This window comes from Pleurodeles waltl, chromosome 7, assembly GCF_031143425.1.
Source record: "Pleurodeles waltl isolate 20211129_DDA chromosome 7, aPleWal1.hap1.20221129, whole genome shotgun sequence".
NCBI classification, from domain to species: domain Eukaryota; kingdom Metazoa; phylum Chordata; class Amphibia; order Caudata; family Salamandridae; genus Pleurodeles; species Pleurodeles waltl.
Window position 1 is genome coordinate 222682111 of NC_090446.1, and position 17000 is coordinate 222699110.

The window sequence follows — 17000 nt, forward strand, 5'->3', positions numbered from 1 at the left end:
CTACAGCTGGGTTGACACTAGACCAATTAACATTGGCCCGGTCTTGTCAAATCTTCCGTGGCTGTGATTGGTTTATACTACTTATTAATGAACTGATTAAATTAACTATTTATTCAATGTTTACACTTGTAGTGCGTACCAAACCTAATTTAAATGGTTCAGGGCTTGGGCTCCAAGCAAAGACGGTACCTGAGACAGTTTCGGTGTCTGTGCAGGAAAGCAGGGTTTTGAGGTGCGAGGATTTTGATTGGGGGGCTAGGAGATGAAGGAGATATGCGGGGAGATGCGTATACAGAGAGATTTTCGGTGTGTTTCAAAAGGAGACAAAGGCTTTCATTAGCCTTTAGCTGTTCTTTTGATTAATTGCTGATACAGCCTGGCGTGGTAGTTCTTAGGTGCATTTTTACGACCCAGAAGCGAAACCAGTTGCGCCTGCAGTGCTTGTGCTCATTAATACCTCAAAAATGGCTGCCGTGAATCCCCTTAATCTGTAACGCAATTTCAACCTGTCCCATTTAATACAAGGTTGTTTGCCTGTCCATGCCAGTTTAATCAGTAGCGACTTTATAAAATTGTTGAGCCAGAAGGCAGGTTAACATATTTTTTTATTTTGTTTAGGTTTAGTGAAAACAAACCTAATACACGGTAGTACAAACATTATTATGCTTATCTTTGCTGGCTAAGGTTGTTGGAGTGTGACCTTTAAAATTACTATTAACAATGAAGCTGTATAGAAAATGTGTTAACACAGAAAATTATGTACGCTTTTGAAATGTGCCCACGGGGAGTGGCCACCAATGTATACGATGATTAATGAAACTGATTAATGATGAATTAATAGTGTACTAATGTATGACTTTGTATTAGCATTAAGAGTTATGTATTGGGGTTTGCTAAATTAATCACTAGGCCTTAGTTAGCGAGGGTCTGGGCCTAGCTGCCTGGTCTCATATTAACTGTGTTTTTCTATCATACAATGTGCTGTTTTCCTGAAGGACACTAAGCTGTACTTTCCCAGAAGCTAGAGATGTGTGTGTAGCCATAGTAAATTCTTTCTCATGGGACCCGATTTGGTCAAGTAGATATTCTTGCTGAATGCAACAGTGTAATTTGCAACAGGTGCAAGGCAACCTGGACTAGGAGAAGACAATGGAACTACTGACTGAAGCGTAAAGTGTAACTTACCTGACATTCCACCCAATGAAAACGTCAATCACAGGAGCCAATCGACTGTATGAGAACTGTGTCTTGTGGAAAATTCTAGTAAGGTGGGTGGAGAATTATTGGACAGAGATAATGATGCACCAAAATTGATCCAATGGGAAATTAAGGACTAGTCCGACTGTTTTAATATAATCGCGTGACTCAAGGAGAAGCCAGCCATTACTGGGACATTCCCTGCCATCCGTCACCATTCCTTGCCATACCACCGAGCCATACTTTGCCGTTTGAGACTTTGCTGTTCTGATACCTTAACCACCCTCTATTGAATCTTTACCTGATATTTGCTTCTCCTCTTTATGAGGGAAGAGTCCTATTCTTAGCTATGCCATACTGAGACTTTGCCCTATCCCATCCTTACCAATGATAAATCAACTGATTTCCTGAGGACAAAGGCTGACGCTGGTTGCTGATTCATACGGATGGGTAACTATCTAATGAAAATTGTAATTGTCTGTTTGCCTTTTCTTTCTAGATACCAACTGCTTTTTTTGATAGAGGCCATAGTTAGATGTTTTTCCGAATTTGTGTTTGCTAAATTGTTTTGCATGAAGCCCAACATGCTGATGCTAATTCGAAGTTAGTTAAGGAGTTCACTAATACCGGATGCAAATAGGCAAATGACTAAATTCTTGCTTTGTTGAATAATGTACTAATTTTACTCTGCTAAAGTTGATTCATATTAAAGTCGTGCTTTATTCTAAATGTTCATGATCTATGCTTTGATAAAGTTTTGTTCTGATTTGCCAAGTTATAGTGGTTCTAACGTGCTGGTTGATGTTGAAACTGATAAATATGGTATTACATTGTAACAAATAGGGAATAAATATCCTAACACATAACTAGGTTTGTGTGGTTATTGTGTGGTTCGTCATGGAGCTTTCGCTGTATTGATCTATTTTAAATGTTATTGATTAGCTTAATGATTTGTCATTGTGACTAGAGAAGGAGTTATTGACATATTGATTGTGATGCTAAAAGGATATCTCGTTCTGGGAAGTCTCCAAACGTGGTCAAAAGGTTCATTGGCCTAGATGTGTCTCCTTGTAAGTTTACTTATCAAGGTTCTGACGCATTATCAGTTTTGGTAGCAGAGGTAGATGGTTTGGCCCTTTGGGGCCCCAGGACGAGGGACCACTGTTTGAAAATTGTTTTAAAATGATGCAAATTGGAGAAATGATGTGCCCCTAAGTCCCAAATGTCTTTCCCGAAATCTCGGAGCTTGCTGAAGTGAGTCGGGTATGTTCTCGGCATCCTAATGATAGTGTGAATCAATAGGTTTTGCGCTTGCACAGCTTATGCATACGCAGGTGAATTGTGAGGTTTGTGAGAATTTTAGGCCAGGTAATGTTTTAGTAGTAGTGTGCGTACTCTGCAGTATGAGAGTAAGGAAGTCTGCGAACTTCATGTGAGTGTGGCGCTTTGTGCTAAAAAATTGTCCACGTGGTTGTTGGTGATGTACGGACCCTGCGTGGTCTGAGACTCCGGAGTATACTGATAAGTATATGAGATGATTGGTTTATGTTGTAATTTGCGCAGTTAAATAGGTCAATCGGGCGTGGTTGGCGAGTCGAGTTTGAGTCAAAGTGAGTGAATGAAAACTTCGATGAAGATTTGATGAGTTCTAAATTGCACTTGAACAACCCATTGACAAGTCGAGAGTAAAGTTTGCGGGTCCAATTTTGCTTGCGAGTGCAGGATCTGAGAAGGAGAGAGTATCGGCCGAGGCTAAGCAAAATCTCTGTAAAGTCCTGAAGCGATTGTGTTACCCTTTCCTGTAGTAAACCGGCAAATTTGAGTTTTGATAGTGCTTGCAATATATGGCATTTGTTTGTGCGTGATTTGGGAGCGAGGGAGACAAGCCGCAAGACTTTGTCAGCCACAGTATGTGTGAGTGTGATGTCATTGGAGCCGCGCTGGGATAGGTCGGTTAGTGAGCAGGGTCGCGCATGGATTGGCAGCCGTCTGTGAGAGGCAATTGGTTGAGAAGGTGAGCGAAGAGAGTTCTGGGAATCAAAGTCACTCCTTAATTCGATTGTTAACAAAATAAAAGACGCGAAAATGAAGTTTTTCAAGGTTTTAAAAAGTGCTTTGAGGGGGAGATGTGTACATTCCACGAGTGTAGGGGAACCTACACCACCAAAGGATACACCGGCTTATGCCGTAATGGAGGAGAGGGGAGTCGCGCCAGGTCTTTGGCTAAAGCAATGGTACAAAGTGACAGAGAAAGAAGGGTGTTTGGCATTTCCGGAGCACGGAACATTCAATATAAGGATTTTGGAAAATTTGCGGAGGGTGTTAAATGTGCTAAAGCCACCTCCGAGGCCAGCACAGTTTGAGGCACTAGCAATTTGGGAAATGATGGCAATTCGACAACAGCAACAGAAATTTGAGAGGAGAATGAGGAAAGCAGAAAAGACACTAGCGGAGGCTAGGTGGGATAGCGCACAGAGGGTTTGGAGGAGAGAAACAATAGATGGAGTTAGGATGTTTCCAGCAATAACTCTAGAAGGTGAAACCCAAGGAGGGAAAGCCACTTGTAAGACAGACAAGGGTTCTAGCAAAGAAAAGGAGACTAAGAAGTCTTGGGCAGAGGCAGATGACTCGGATGATGACGAGTTCCTTAATCAGTTTCTAAATGATCGACCACCGCCATACGCCCTAGATGACAATAGACCAAGTACTAGTGCAGGTCCTATAGACTCGACTCAAAACCAGGGAACAACAAATATGGTACAGGTTAATACGGTTGCGACACCAGTTCCGGTGCAGAATAGTGTCGGTATGTCCACTGCTCCAAAGATGCAACCTCAGTTACAGCCACCACAGGTCCAGAGACTTTACCCTGATGTCCCAATACTAGAGACTACTATGAATTTGATGGTGCCGTCAGATCCGGCATATACAAGACCAAAGCTGATACAGACTGAGCCAACTCCACTTTTACAGCCTCAGGTGCAGCAACAGATGGTTCCGAATTATACTTTGGTCACAGGACCGCAGTCAGCCATAGCACCAGGAATGAATCAGAATATGTGAATTAATGCTCCACAGGTTTTTGGAAGCAGGCAGCGCCAGCCGCCATATCCTTGCCTATTACAGTTGGTCCACCAGTACCACTGTATGCGCAGGCGAAGCCTAGTGTATGTGATCAAGGAGTAATGACCCAAGAAATGACAAGAGGAGGGTTCGTAGGGAGCTCTCAAGGGATGACTCCAGTGGAGCCGACATTTGAAAGACCTAGATCTTTGTTAGACCTCCAGATACCATGAGACAACCAGGTTTGGGACTGTTGACTCCGCAGATCTCGAGTGCAAACATACCGCAAACACCAATAGTGCAGGCTGGAAATATTTACTTGCAAGGTTTAACTGCGCAACAACTGAATGAATGGTTAGTCAAGTTAAATTCACCACAGGCCACTCCTGCGACAACAGAGCGGTCGGAAAGAGAAGAGTACCTACATTTTGTGAGGTTGGGCATGGAGGCAAATGAACTAGTTGAAGGGAGTATGGGAGTGAACAGGCTAGAGTCATATACTGAAGCAGAATTGAGGTATTTGTCCCCAAAAATAACCAAAGAAGTGAGCAGGGTGCACCAGAGGTTGGCAAACCTGGCAACTAATTATGAAATAGACTTAGAAAATACCAAACATCTGAAGAGAAGTTATAGGTGAGATTTTGAGCCTAAAGATTTTGAACACATGAGGTCTACGGGAATGAAGTCACACCCCAAAGAGATACTGCAGAGTGCACAAGTTTGGGGAGCCTTAGAGAAGTGGGAAGGCAGATGGGCGAAGAAAAGAGACAAAGGGAAGAGTGACGGCCTAGAGCATCAGGCAAAAGCCGTGCCGGATACCGGAACAATAAAGATGTTACCAATGAGAGAAATGGCCGGAGGGGTTCTTGTCCATGTACCGTGGACCAGAGGTGATATTCTGTCATTCACAAATGATTTCCCCAGGCTGAGGGAGAAGCCAATAGAGTGGTATCAGCAGACGGACAGATTTGTGAAGCTTGCGAAATGTCTTTGGGAAGACCTGAATACTCTCTTTGAGATCATAGTTCCAGCTGATTTGTGGCTTGAGTGCGCAAGAAGTGTGGATTGGCCGGCTGCGGAATCGGCAAGGGATAGAGTCACAGGAGCACCGTCTCCTGAGGTGATGAAGTACTACTATAAAGTGACTGAATACTTGAAACAGAGGGTTTTGCCGCAAAATATTGATTGGCAAAGATTTATCGAGCAGCGCAGGAGGCCAAGGAGTCGATACATGCCTACTATGAGAGGTTGTTGAAGGCATTCAAGCACTACAGCGGTACAGAGGTTATAGAGGCGAAGGACATGAATCACCCTGTGTTCAGATTTGTAGAGGGATTGAGACCGGAGATTAGTCAGATGATTAAGAATCATTTGATCTGTTGGCAAGCGAAGCCGAGTGATGAGGTGTTGCAGTATGCGAAGTACTGTAGTGACGAAATTGAGTTGAAGCAGAGAAAGTTGAAGGCGAAAGTGATGGTGATGCAAATTAAGGCGGCACAGTCAGGGATGCAGGGAGGTTGCGTACAGCAGATGGTGCAACAGCCGCAAGGAAACGGGATGTTTCAGGCGCAAGTGAGAGGCAGAGGTCAAGGAGGTTTTGTGAACCGTGGTCCAGATCTGAATAGCGTAATGGTTCAGAACGATGTGCAGGGGATGAAGAAGGTGTTACCATGTCATGCTTGCGGGGGTGTTGGACACTGGAAGCGAGAGTGCCCAAATGATGGTGCAGGAGGGTGTTGTTCAACAAAGCAATGATGTTAATGCCTTTCAAACCTTTAAAGAACCAAGGTTGAGAGGTCCTAATCCGAACTTTCAGAATAACATGGTTCAGATGCAGGGTCTCCAACCCATGCAACAAGTGCAGATGCCACGTGTACAACTGATGCAGACTCAGCAAATGCAACAACAGATTCCTGTGGTACCTAGACAGCAAATGCAGTTGCCCTTAGCACCAATGAAACAGCAACAGGTGATGCTTCCTCAACAGGTCACAGGTCAAAGAATGAGTCAAAATAAAACAGTACAACAGTTCCCATTACGTGGTGAGAATGGAATAAACGATGAATGGTCAGATGAGAGTTCAGATGGTGAGGAGTGTATGCTTGCAGCATCCCTAGAAGTAGATCAGAAAGGACCCTATGTTCAGGGGAAGGTAATGGGTCACAAGGTCTCATTTTTGGTTGACACAGGAGCTACTCGCTCAACAATCAGAAGTACAGAGGTTCTGAAGCTGCCTCTTTCGGGACGTACAGTCAAGGTGGTAGGAGTGGCAAATCAACTTCTGACAAACCTGATCACAGATCCGGTTCAGGTTGACCTTGGTACATTTCAGGGGTTGCACAGGTTTGTGGTTTGCGATTCGAGTTCCATGTCCCTACTGGGAAGAGACTTACTGTGCAAGACAAGGTGCTCGATCACCTGTTCCAATGAAGGAATTGAGGTGCAGAAAAACAGTGACGATGAAGGAGATGAGGGGCAGGTTTCGGAGCCTGAAACGGAGACCACAGATGAGGAGTATCCTCTGATTAATTTCTTCCCAATGTTCACAGTGACTGATCTGCCAGCAGACTTGCAGGGGACAGTCAGGGAGAAAGTGTGGGACTTGACAAGGAAGGAAGTAGGACTGATAAAAGGAGTGGAACCAGTCAAAGTCAGTGTGAAGCCAAATGCTGTGTTCCCCCAGGTACCGCAGTACCACATGGCACAAGATGTCCTTATAAAGGTGGTGCAACTAATTGCAGACTTTGTGAAACAGGGAGCTTTGAAAGAGGTTATGAGCAGTCCATGTAATTCACTGATAATGGGACTGAGAAAGCCCTGTGGGAAAGTTCGAATTGTCCAAGACTTGAGAAAGATCAATGACGTAGTGGTGAAATGTTGCCAAGTAGTGCCAAATCCAGCTTTGATTATGTTCCAGGTTCCATGTGATGCAGAGTGGTTGACAGTTGTTCATTTGTCCCAAGCGTTCTTCTCTGTGCCTCTTCATGAGGACAGCCAATTTCTTCTTAGTTTCAAATTCCTGGATAAGGTTTACAATTGGTGTCGAATTCCTCAAGGGTTTTCGGAATCACTTTCCATCTTCAATCAGATACTGAAGAAGGATTTGGAGTCATTGGAGTTACCTTTCCAATTAACTCTAATACAGTACATTGACGATTTGTTGATCGCTTCCAAAACAAAAGATGATTGCAAGTATGATTCCATTGCCTTACTGAACCACTTAGGAAAGAACGGGCATAATGTGTCCCCAAAGAAGCTAGAATACTGCCAGAAGGAGGTTAAGTATTTGGGTCATCAAATTGAGAAAGGGTCGAGGAAGTTGTCCAGGGAAAGAGTGACTGCCCTGTTACAGATGAATCCCCCAACGACACAGAGAGATGTTAGGATGTTTCTGGGAATGGTGGGCTACTGTCTCCAGTGGATCCCAAATTTCTCAGTTATCTCCAAGCCATTGGTGAGACTGACGGTTAAGGAAGGACCAGATGTCATAACACTGTCAGAAAAGGAAATGAAGGTGTTTACTGAGCTAAGGGAGTGTATGTGCAGGGCTCCAGCTCTAGGTATGCCTGATTACACAAAGCCTTTTGTTCTGTTTTGTCATGAACGTGGTGCTTGCTCTTTGTCTGTCCTGACACAGGTCCATGGAGGTGTAAACAGACCAGTAGCATAATTTTCAGCTACTTTGGACCCAGTTGCAGCAGCCTTATCAGGTTGTCTGCGTGCAGTAGCAGCAGTTGGTCAAAGCCTCGCACAATGTGAAGTCATAGTGATGGAACATCCTTTAACAGTCATGGTCCCACACTCAGTTGAGATCTTGCTAACACGTACAAAAATGCAACACATGACAAATGCAAGACTGACAAAATATCAAACAATCATATTGGGCTCACCAAATGTAACATTGAAAAGGTATACAGTGCTGAACCCGGCAACTTTGCTTCCAAATGAAAACACAGAAGTTGAAGATGCTGAAGATGTAGAACATGATTGTCTTGAGGTAACGGAAATGTACACCAAGCCGAGGCCCGATATTAAAGATACCCAATTGGAAGAAAATGACAAAATTATCTTTGTTGATGGTTCATGTTTAAGAGACTCAGTAGGAGTGCCGAGAGCTGAATACGCTATATGTACGATCTCTGGTATCCTGGAAGCGTCTTGGCTTGAAAGAGTATATTCTGCTAAAGTGGCTGAATTGGTTGCTCTTACTAGAGCTTGCCATGCGGCTGCCAAGTTGAGAGTGACTATCTATACTGATAGCAGACACGGATTTGGAATTGTCCATGATTTTGGCCAACTATAGTCCCAGAGGGGTTTCCTGACCTCTTCTGGTTTTTCAGTGAAAAATGTTGAAAGAATTAAGCAGTTGTTGCACGCGATTCAGTTACCTCATGAAATTGCCGTGGTGAAATGTAGCGCTCACTTGAAATCACAAGACTTTGTTTCAATGGGAAATGGATATGCAGATCAAGTCGCAAGGTTTTGCGCATTGAACTGTATATCGTTTAAGGATCAGTGGGAGTTGTTACCTGAAACAGAAAACAAGATATGCACTGGTTACGCTTTAAGGGTGGTTGACACATTGGAGAAATTGAGATTGTTACAAGGACGTGCCAGTAAAGTTGAGAAACGTTCTTGGGTTAGGTTGCAATGTGTACAAAGACCAAATGATTTGTGGGTTTAAGATGAAGGGAAAATGGTTTTGCCAAACAGTCTCCTGTCACAGTTTGCAAGGTTTTACCATGGTCAAGCACATAATGGGAGAGATGCCATGATCAGGCTGTTCAAAATTGACTGGTTAACCCGAAATTCAGGCAAGCGGCAGAAGTGATCTGTCACAGGTATATCATCTGTCAACAGATGAATGCGGGGAAAGGGACAGTGGTGAATTTGAGCCACATAGGGAGAGCAGGAGGTTCATTTAGCAGAAAGCAATTGGATTTTATTGAAATGCCTGTGTGTGGAGGTTTGAGGTACGTGTTGGTGATTGTGTGTATCTTTAGCCACTGGATTGAAGCTTACCCTACACGTAGGAATGACAGTCTCACAGTAGTGAAGCTGCAGCTTAGGGAATTGATACCACGTTTCGGGTTCCCGATCTCTTTAGAATCAGATAGGGGAAGTCACTTTAACAACGAGGTGGTTAAGTTATTGTGTGCAGCATTAAACATTGAATAGAAGCTGCATTATAGTTATCGCTCTGAAACATTAGGACTAGTGGAGCAGATGAATGGTACCCTGAAGTCAAGAATGGCAAAAACGTGTGCAGCCACGAATTTGAAATGGCCAGATGCATTGCCTTTGGTGCTAATGTCAATGAGAAATACGCCCAACAAGAAAACACGACTGTCTCCTCATGAAATTCTCATGGGCCGAGCTATGAGACTGCCCGCAGTGCCTGCGAATGCTCTTGTGAATATCACGGATGATATGGTGTTGGACTACTGCAAGGGTCTGGCTGACGTGGTCCACTCTTTCTCTCACCAGGTGGAAGCTACCACACTGCCACCGATAAATGATCCAGGTCACAACCTGAAAGCTGGTGACTGGGTTGTCATCAAGAAACATGTGAGGAAGTCCTGTTTGGAGCCACGTTGGAAGGGGCCATATCAAGTAATACTTATGAATACTACTGCTGTGAAATGTGCGGGAATCCCAAACTGGATCCATGCCAGTCATACGAAAAAGGTGACGTGTCCAACTGATGAGGAAGTTGAGTTGTTGAAAATACCAACAACAGAAGGAATTCTCAGGACCGGAGAGTAACCGAAGGGGAACTGAGACTGAAGGACAGCCCGTTGAGGACGGCTTGGTCACTCCAGTAAGAAACGAAGGAGACGAGGCCCAGAGGGGTGACGGTGAGCCCATCTCAACTGATGCACCAGGAGAGCTAAGTCAGAAGGAGGTTCTCCCAGAAGCAGACAAATATGGACATGAGCTAGAGCCCCTGATAGACCCAAAAGGCTAAGAAGTTGAGGTGGAAGAGAGTCAGAGTGTCCAGACTCCTCCTGAGCAAATTGCAGTTCCATCAAGAGAGAACACCATTGAGTCAGAGGAGGGCAAAGGGCTGCCACAGGAAAGATCAAGGGCCAAAGAGACGCTGAAAGGAGATAAGTGGCCAGAACTGCAAGTGACAAAGGGAAAGGTGGTTGTCGAAGACACAATAGAGGAAGAGGTCGATACAACAAGGAGAGAAGATCTGAGTGAAGGAGAGTTGCAGGGTGCGCGCAAGTTGAAAAGAAAGAGTAGCAAACAGAATGTACGCAGGTCCTGAATGGGCATACGCAACGTCAGCTGAATGGCAACAAGAGTTCTTGGCATTTTGTTTTGATCGAGAAGTCCCAGGTCAGTACTTTGGTACCTGAGTCTGGCCAGAGAGACTGTGTTGGCACGAAAATTGAATTAAAGAAAATTAAGAAAAGAGACTGATAACTTACCGGATGTGACACGGTGAACCTGAATTGACCTTTGAAAACTGATTCTGACAAGCTGCTAACCTGTGTTGACAAGGAGCCTGGAAGTGAATGCGAAAGCTGTAAATAATTGCTGAAGAAAGACTTTCGCTTGCTTTAAATTTGCTGAAGAAAATAAATTTTAAAAAAGGGCTTTAACCATCCTCTGTTGGTTGTTGTTTGAACTAATAATACTTCACTTTCTGATTCTATATAGATCATGGCTAACACTAGAGAGGATAATAAGGGAAGTAGGCGGTGTAAATGTTTGGGTGTTGGTTTGGGTGTCGTGTGTGGGATACTCATAATAGTTGTGATTGTGGGAATGCCATTAGTGGATAAGAGTGGATAACAATGCTACAATTCCTGAGACCGCCACTGCACTAACAGCTTGGGAGAGGTTTGAGCAAGATACGAAGTATTTGCATGAGGGAACTAAAGCAAAATGGGAATTATCAACTAATGTTTTCTATTGCTTGCTGAGTGAGTATGTTGACACTATGGATGCGAAGGATTGTTATGTGTGTACACAGATTCCTGTTTCGGTACAAGAGGGGGTTACCTATCATAGTTTGCCTTTAAAATATGGGATAAGCTGTAGTCTGTTACTAACTAGATTCTATAACCAGGAAGGGATCCAATATTTTTACTACAATCACGACCTTGTGTTTTCTTATGTGCCTATTATAGAGGATTTGAGTAGTGTAGCTAAGTACTATAACATCAGATTAGGTAAGGGGATCTTTCAAGCAACATTGACGATTAGTACATCTTATGCACACCGCAATAATTTGACATGTTCGCTTAGATCACACGGAAGATAGAAGAAGGGCATTGAAGGGAAAACTGGAAAAAGGATTGCAGCAGCGAGCTTTTGCTAGTAGTGAGAGTTACAGTACAATTAGGGAACAAGGGAAGTTAGCATTAGATGCACTACACGTAGGGAAACTTTGCATAATGCGACCAAAGTCATATTATGACAATGTGTTTGTGGGAATGAATGAATGTAAGCATGTGTTTTTGTTTCAGAGTAAGTGGACGTTTATGGTAAATAGACAGGATCCAGCGATCCCTGGGATCTATTATATTTGTGGACTTAATGCTTATTACCGTTTTCCAAAGGGATGGTATGGGAGATGTTATTTGGGGATAGTTTTCCCAAAGATATATCAACTGGATGATCTGAAAAAGTTTCAGAAATTATCCGAATTACATCGAAATAGACAGGAGAGAGAGACTGCTGCTGGTGTAGTAGGAGACATATTTGGGGCGATAATTCCTTCAGTGGGAGTTATCTTAAACTCTATAATGATTCGAAAGTTGTCAACTATTGTGGATAACATGCTGACAAATTTTACAGGGGCTATACTCCTGATGGATACTGAACTTGCTGCGGAGAGGGCTATGATTCTTCAAAACAGGCTTGCTTTAGACATTCTTTTAGCAAAAAATGGCAGAGTTAGCAAAATGCTTAATGAGCGTCATTGTTGTGCTTATATATCTGACAATAGTAATGAGATTAGAAGTATGCTTACAAACTTAACTAGAGATGGAACTGAAAGAGCCAGGAGTTTGGGAAAAGGTTGGAAAAGGACTTGCTAAAGTGGGAAATTGGTTTAATGGTATTTGGCATGGGATTTTGGCAAAAATAATACAGGGAATATTGATCGTTATAGTTTGCTTATTTGGATTATGGCTGTCATGCAAAATTAGTAAAAGAATTAACTTGAAAATGGCGAAAAATAACAAGAGGAGGGAAGAAAAGAAAAGGGAAAAATTGTTCAGGGCAAAATCACAAGGGGAACGACTGAGAGAGGAAATAGAAATGAGGGAATTTTAGGGGGCAAATTGTAAGGGAAAAGGTTTGTGTGATGACAACAGTCATCAGAGGAGGGATTGTTGGAGTGTGACCTTTAAAATTAATATTAACTTGAAAAGCTTGCAATATAATGTGTAATGAAGCTGCATAGAAAATGTTTTAACATAGACAATAATGTACAAGTTTGAAATGTACCCACGGGGAGTGGCCACCAATGTATACGATGATTAATGAAACTGATTAATGATGAATTAATAGTGTACTAATGTATGACTTTGTATTAGCATTAAGAGTTATGTATTGGGGTTTGCTAAATTAATCACTAGGCCTTAGTTAGCGAGGGTCTGGGCCTAGCTGCCTGGTCTCATATTAACTGTGTTTTTCTAACGTACAATGTGCTGTTTTCCTGAAGGACACTAAGCTGTACTTTTCCAGAAGCTAGAGATGTGTGTGTAGCCGTAGTAAATTCTTTCTCATGGGACCCGATTTGCTCAAGGAGACATTCTTGCCGAATACAACAGTGTAATTCGCAACAGGTGCAAGGCCGCCTGGACTAGGAGAAGACAATGGAACTACTGACTGGAGCGTAAAGTGTAACTTTTCATACTTGACATTCCACCCAATGAATACGTCAATCACAGGAGCCAATCGACTGTATGAGAACTGTGTCTTGTGGAAAATTCTAGTAAGGTGTGTGGAGAATTATTGGACAGAGATAATGATGCACCAAAATTGATCCAATGGGAAACTAAGGACTAGTCCGACTGTTTTAATATAATCGCGTGACTCAAGGAGAAGCCAGCCATTACTGGGAAATTCCCTGCCATCCTTCACCATTCCTTGCCATACCACCGAGCCATACTTTGCCGTTTGAGACTTTGCTGTTCTGATACCTTAACCATCCTCTATTGAATCTTTACCTGATACTTACTCTTTATGAGGGAAGAGTCCTATTCTTAGCTATGCCATACTGAGACTTTGCCCTATCCCATCCTTGCCAATGATAAATCGACTGATGTCCTGAGGACGAAGACTGACGCTGGTTGCTGATTCATACGGATGGGTAACTATCTAATGAAAATTGTAATTGTCTGTTTGCCTTTTCTTTCTAGGTACCAACTGCTTTTTTTGATAGAGGCCATAGTTAGATGTTTTTCCAAATTTGTGTTTGCTAAATTGTTTTGCATGAAGCCCAACATGCTGATGCTAATCCGAAGTTAGTTAAGGAGTTCACTAATACCGGATGCAAATAGACAAATTACTAAATTCTTGCTTTGTTGAATAATGTACTAATGTTACTATGCTAAAGTTCATTCATATTCAAGTCGTGCTTTATTCTAAATGTCCATGATCTATGTTTTGATAAAGTTTTGTTCTGATTTGCCAAGTTATAGTGGTTCTAACGTGCTGGTTGATGTTGAAACTAATAAATATGATATTAGATTGTAACAAGTAAATAAATATCATAACACATAACTAGGTTTGTGTGGTTATTCATGGCTGAAAGGTCATGGTGCGTTCGCTGTATTGATCTAGATTAAATGTTATTGATTAGCTTAATGATTTGTTATTGTGAATAGAGAAGGAGTTATTGACATATTGATTGTGTTGCTAAAAGGATATCTCGTTCTGGGAAGTCTCCAAAAGTTGTCAAAAGGTTCATTGGCCTAGACGTGTCTCCTTGTAAGTTCTGACGCGTTATCAAGGTATACTTGCAAAGAGATACAGACCATTTTTACTATTGCACTTTAGCCTTCCATAGAGGCAGGTAAATCCAGAGACTCACCTAGTCAATCATTTTACTACTTGTCACCCCCATAGTCATCAGAGATAAAGGTGTCCCTGTCTTGATGCACTTTGATCCTGAGATATATAACAGTCGCCTGACACCAATTAAGCGGGTAATCTACCACAATTTTTGGTGTTGGCAAAGGAATGAATTTTCTCAATCTTGCTCATAGGTCTAGGTTGGTCGAGAGCCCATGCGATTTGAACCTTAGTCCCCATGCCAAGTGATTTTGGTGGAGGACACAGCACGTGGATCAACAGGGATAGCAAACAAAACTGATGGATGCGGGCACCCTTGTTAGCTCTCGTGGGGATTTCTATATGAGAAGAGACTGGACCATTCACTTTAACTTAGGCCCTATGTTGTGAATACCAGACCCTGTTCCGGTGCCTTAGGGAGATCTGAAAGTATAGCAGCTGCACTCAGTTCTACAACTGAGAGCAAGGTACCTATATTATAAATCTTGGAGTGACTGTGAATGAAGACAGATTGATCTGTCAAGATCAGCCCTGGTAACAATGGAAGTGGCCTATCCATCAGTGGCTTGGCAAACATCCATCTTGGTATTAATGTTGATTAGAGACAACAATCTTTGGGAATCACATTTGAGTGATTCACTTTGGTATTTTTATCTAGTTTAAGGAGAGATATAACTAGTTCTTCTCAGTGTGTGGGGACGAGCATCCAATCTCTCAATCTTCTTCATACATAACTAATAAATGTGGGGCCAAAATATCTGTGTGTTCCTTATAGAACTTCACAAAAAGGCCATAACTTCCCAGGGCTCTACCACCCGGCAAGGCTTGCATGGCATTCTTGATTTCAGATTAGGTAATGGGATAACCAAAGGTTGATAAAGTGCTTCATCCACCCTTACCAGTGTGATTTCCACAACGTAGAAGGGTGTTTCTCTAGTTTTATTAGACAATTGACATTGATATAGCCATTAGTAGAAGTACTCTTAGTATGGCCTCAGTGGCCATTACTAGCACTCCTGTCTGCCTTTCTATCCTGGAGACGTCCAGCAACACAAAATATGTTTGACAAGTTTGCTACTATTTTCCCCTGGGGACACATTTCCCCTTATAATTTGGTCTTTAACTACTTACCTAATCCCCTTTGTAGTCTAGCAAGAGAAGGTAGAGTAAATGCTCTCCTTGTTTGTGTGTGTATGGACTCTAACTTCTGTACTTTGGACATTTGAATTGCTTTAGGTATCCCTAATTGTTCTTCTAAATATATCCCATGCATTACCACTTGAATGCCTTCATTATAAATCCTGGGTTACTACTATAGCTTTTTTTACAGCAAACTGTTCTAATTTTGCCTCTTTGAGGTCTGCTGTGAATAATGCATCATGGAAGCGTTTAGAAGCACTCTCCATCCTCAATGTTTAGTTGTGTGGCTATGAAGTACATTCTAAAACATCACTGAGTAGAGAAGTTCAGGTCACTGTGGCCCCATATGACCCATTGAGCATGCCTGCTGGTGAGGTGTCCATGCTTTCTTGGTTACCTGCAGGCCCTAAATTCGTTAAGAAAGCAGTGTGATTCAAACCCAATTGTGTACCGAGAATAGCATACTCAAGCATTGCGCCAAGAAAATACACTACATATTTATGAATGTTTATTTCAACAGTTTTATCCTGTTGCTTAGTACATAAATAATAAGCACACAGAATATAATTAAAACAACATTTACACATGTTGCTACCAGCAAGAATAAAATGGACAGTTCTAACACATTTAGAATGTTCCCACCAGCCTACCACCCTAAAGCTCTCAAAGGTACTTCCAGGCTCTATGCTGTATGAGCACAGAATAGTGAACTTACCTATAGATTTTCTCGGGGCCCGATGCACTGCATACGTGTTCACAACAGATCAGCAGTGGTTATCAGACTTCCACAGGGAAAGTGTGTTCCCTCAGAAGGAAAACACATGATCAGCCGGGTCCAGCACTTCTCATCACAGGATCGGCTCTTGGCATAAGAATAAATGCTACAGCAGTGATAGAGCGAGAGATAAGGATGGTGTGCATCAGTGAGAACTCATATCTCTGTTATGTAAACTGGGCTGGACCTTCATCTTGAACTGAGGCTAAACTCATATATTCAGCAATGTATCAATGCCAATGAAGCAGAATGTACCACACAGGAATGACAGAGAAGGATAATTCTGCAAACCATTGAGGTTTATTTACAAATTAGTAAAGTTACAATCTCAAATCAAAGCAGTTAAGCATAAATCAGTAGTCACCTGAATACATCCTGCATGAGTATAATCCAGGCAATTCAATTCAGCAAATACAAGTAAACATTAATAAAGACAGTATATGCAAAGCAGAATAACATTATGTTCCCATAAATGCTAACTCCCTAATGCTAAACTAAGGTTGTGGTTAGTTGGAACATTTTGAAGCAGCTGGTGTCAGCAAATATAGCACTGAAAGTAGAACCACCTGAAGGTACAAACAAGAAAAGGAGAAACATACCAGCTCTAGAAGTAAGTTTATAAACAGAAATAGAAGGATCTTTGGGATTCAAGCGTGAGAGAAAGAGTACTTATGCCTGCAAAGATGGACAGGGGAAAGTCTTTCTAAATAAAGCCAGTTTACATAGTTGAAACATGAAATTACATATAAGAGATACATTTCTCCAGTTAAGAGCCTCTGTGAGTAAG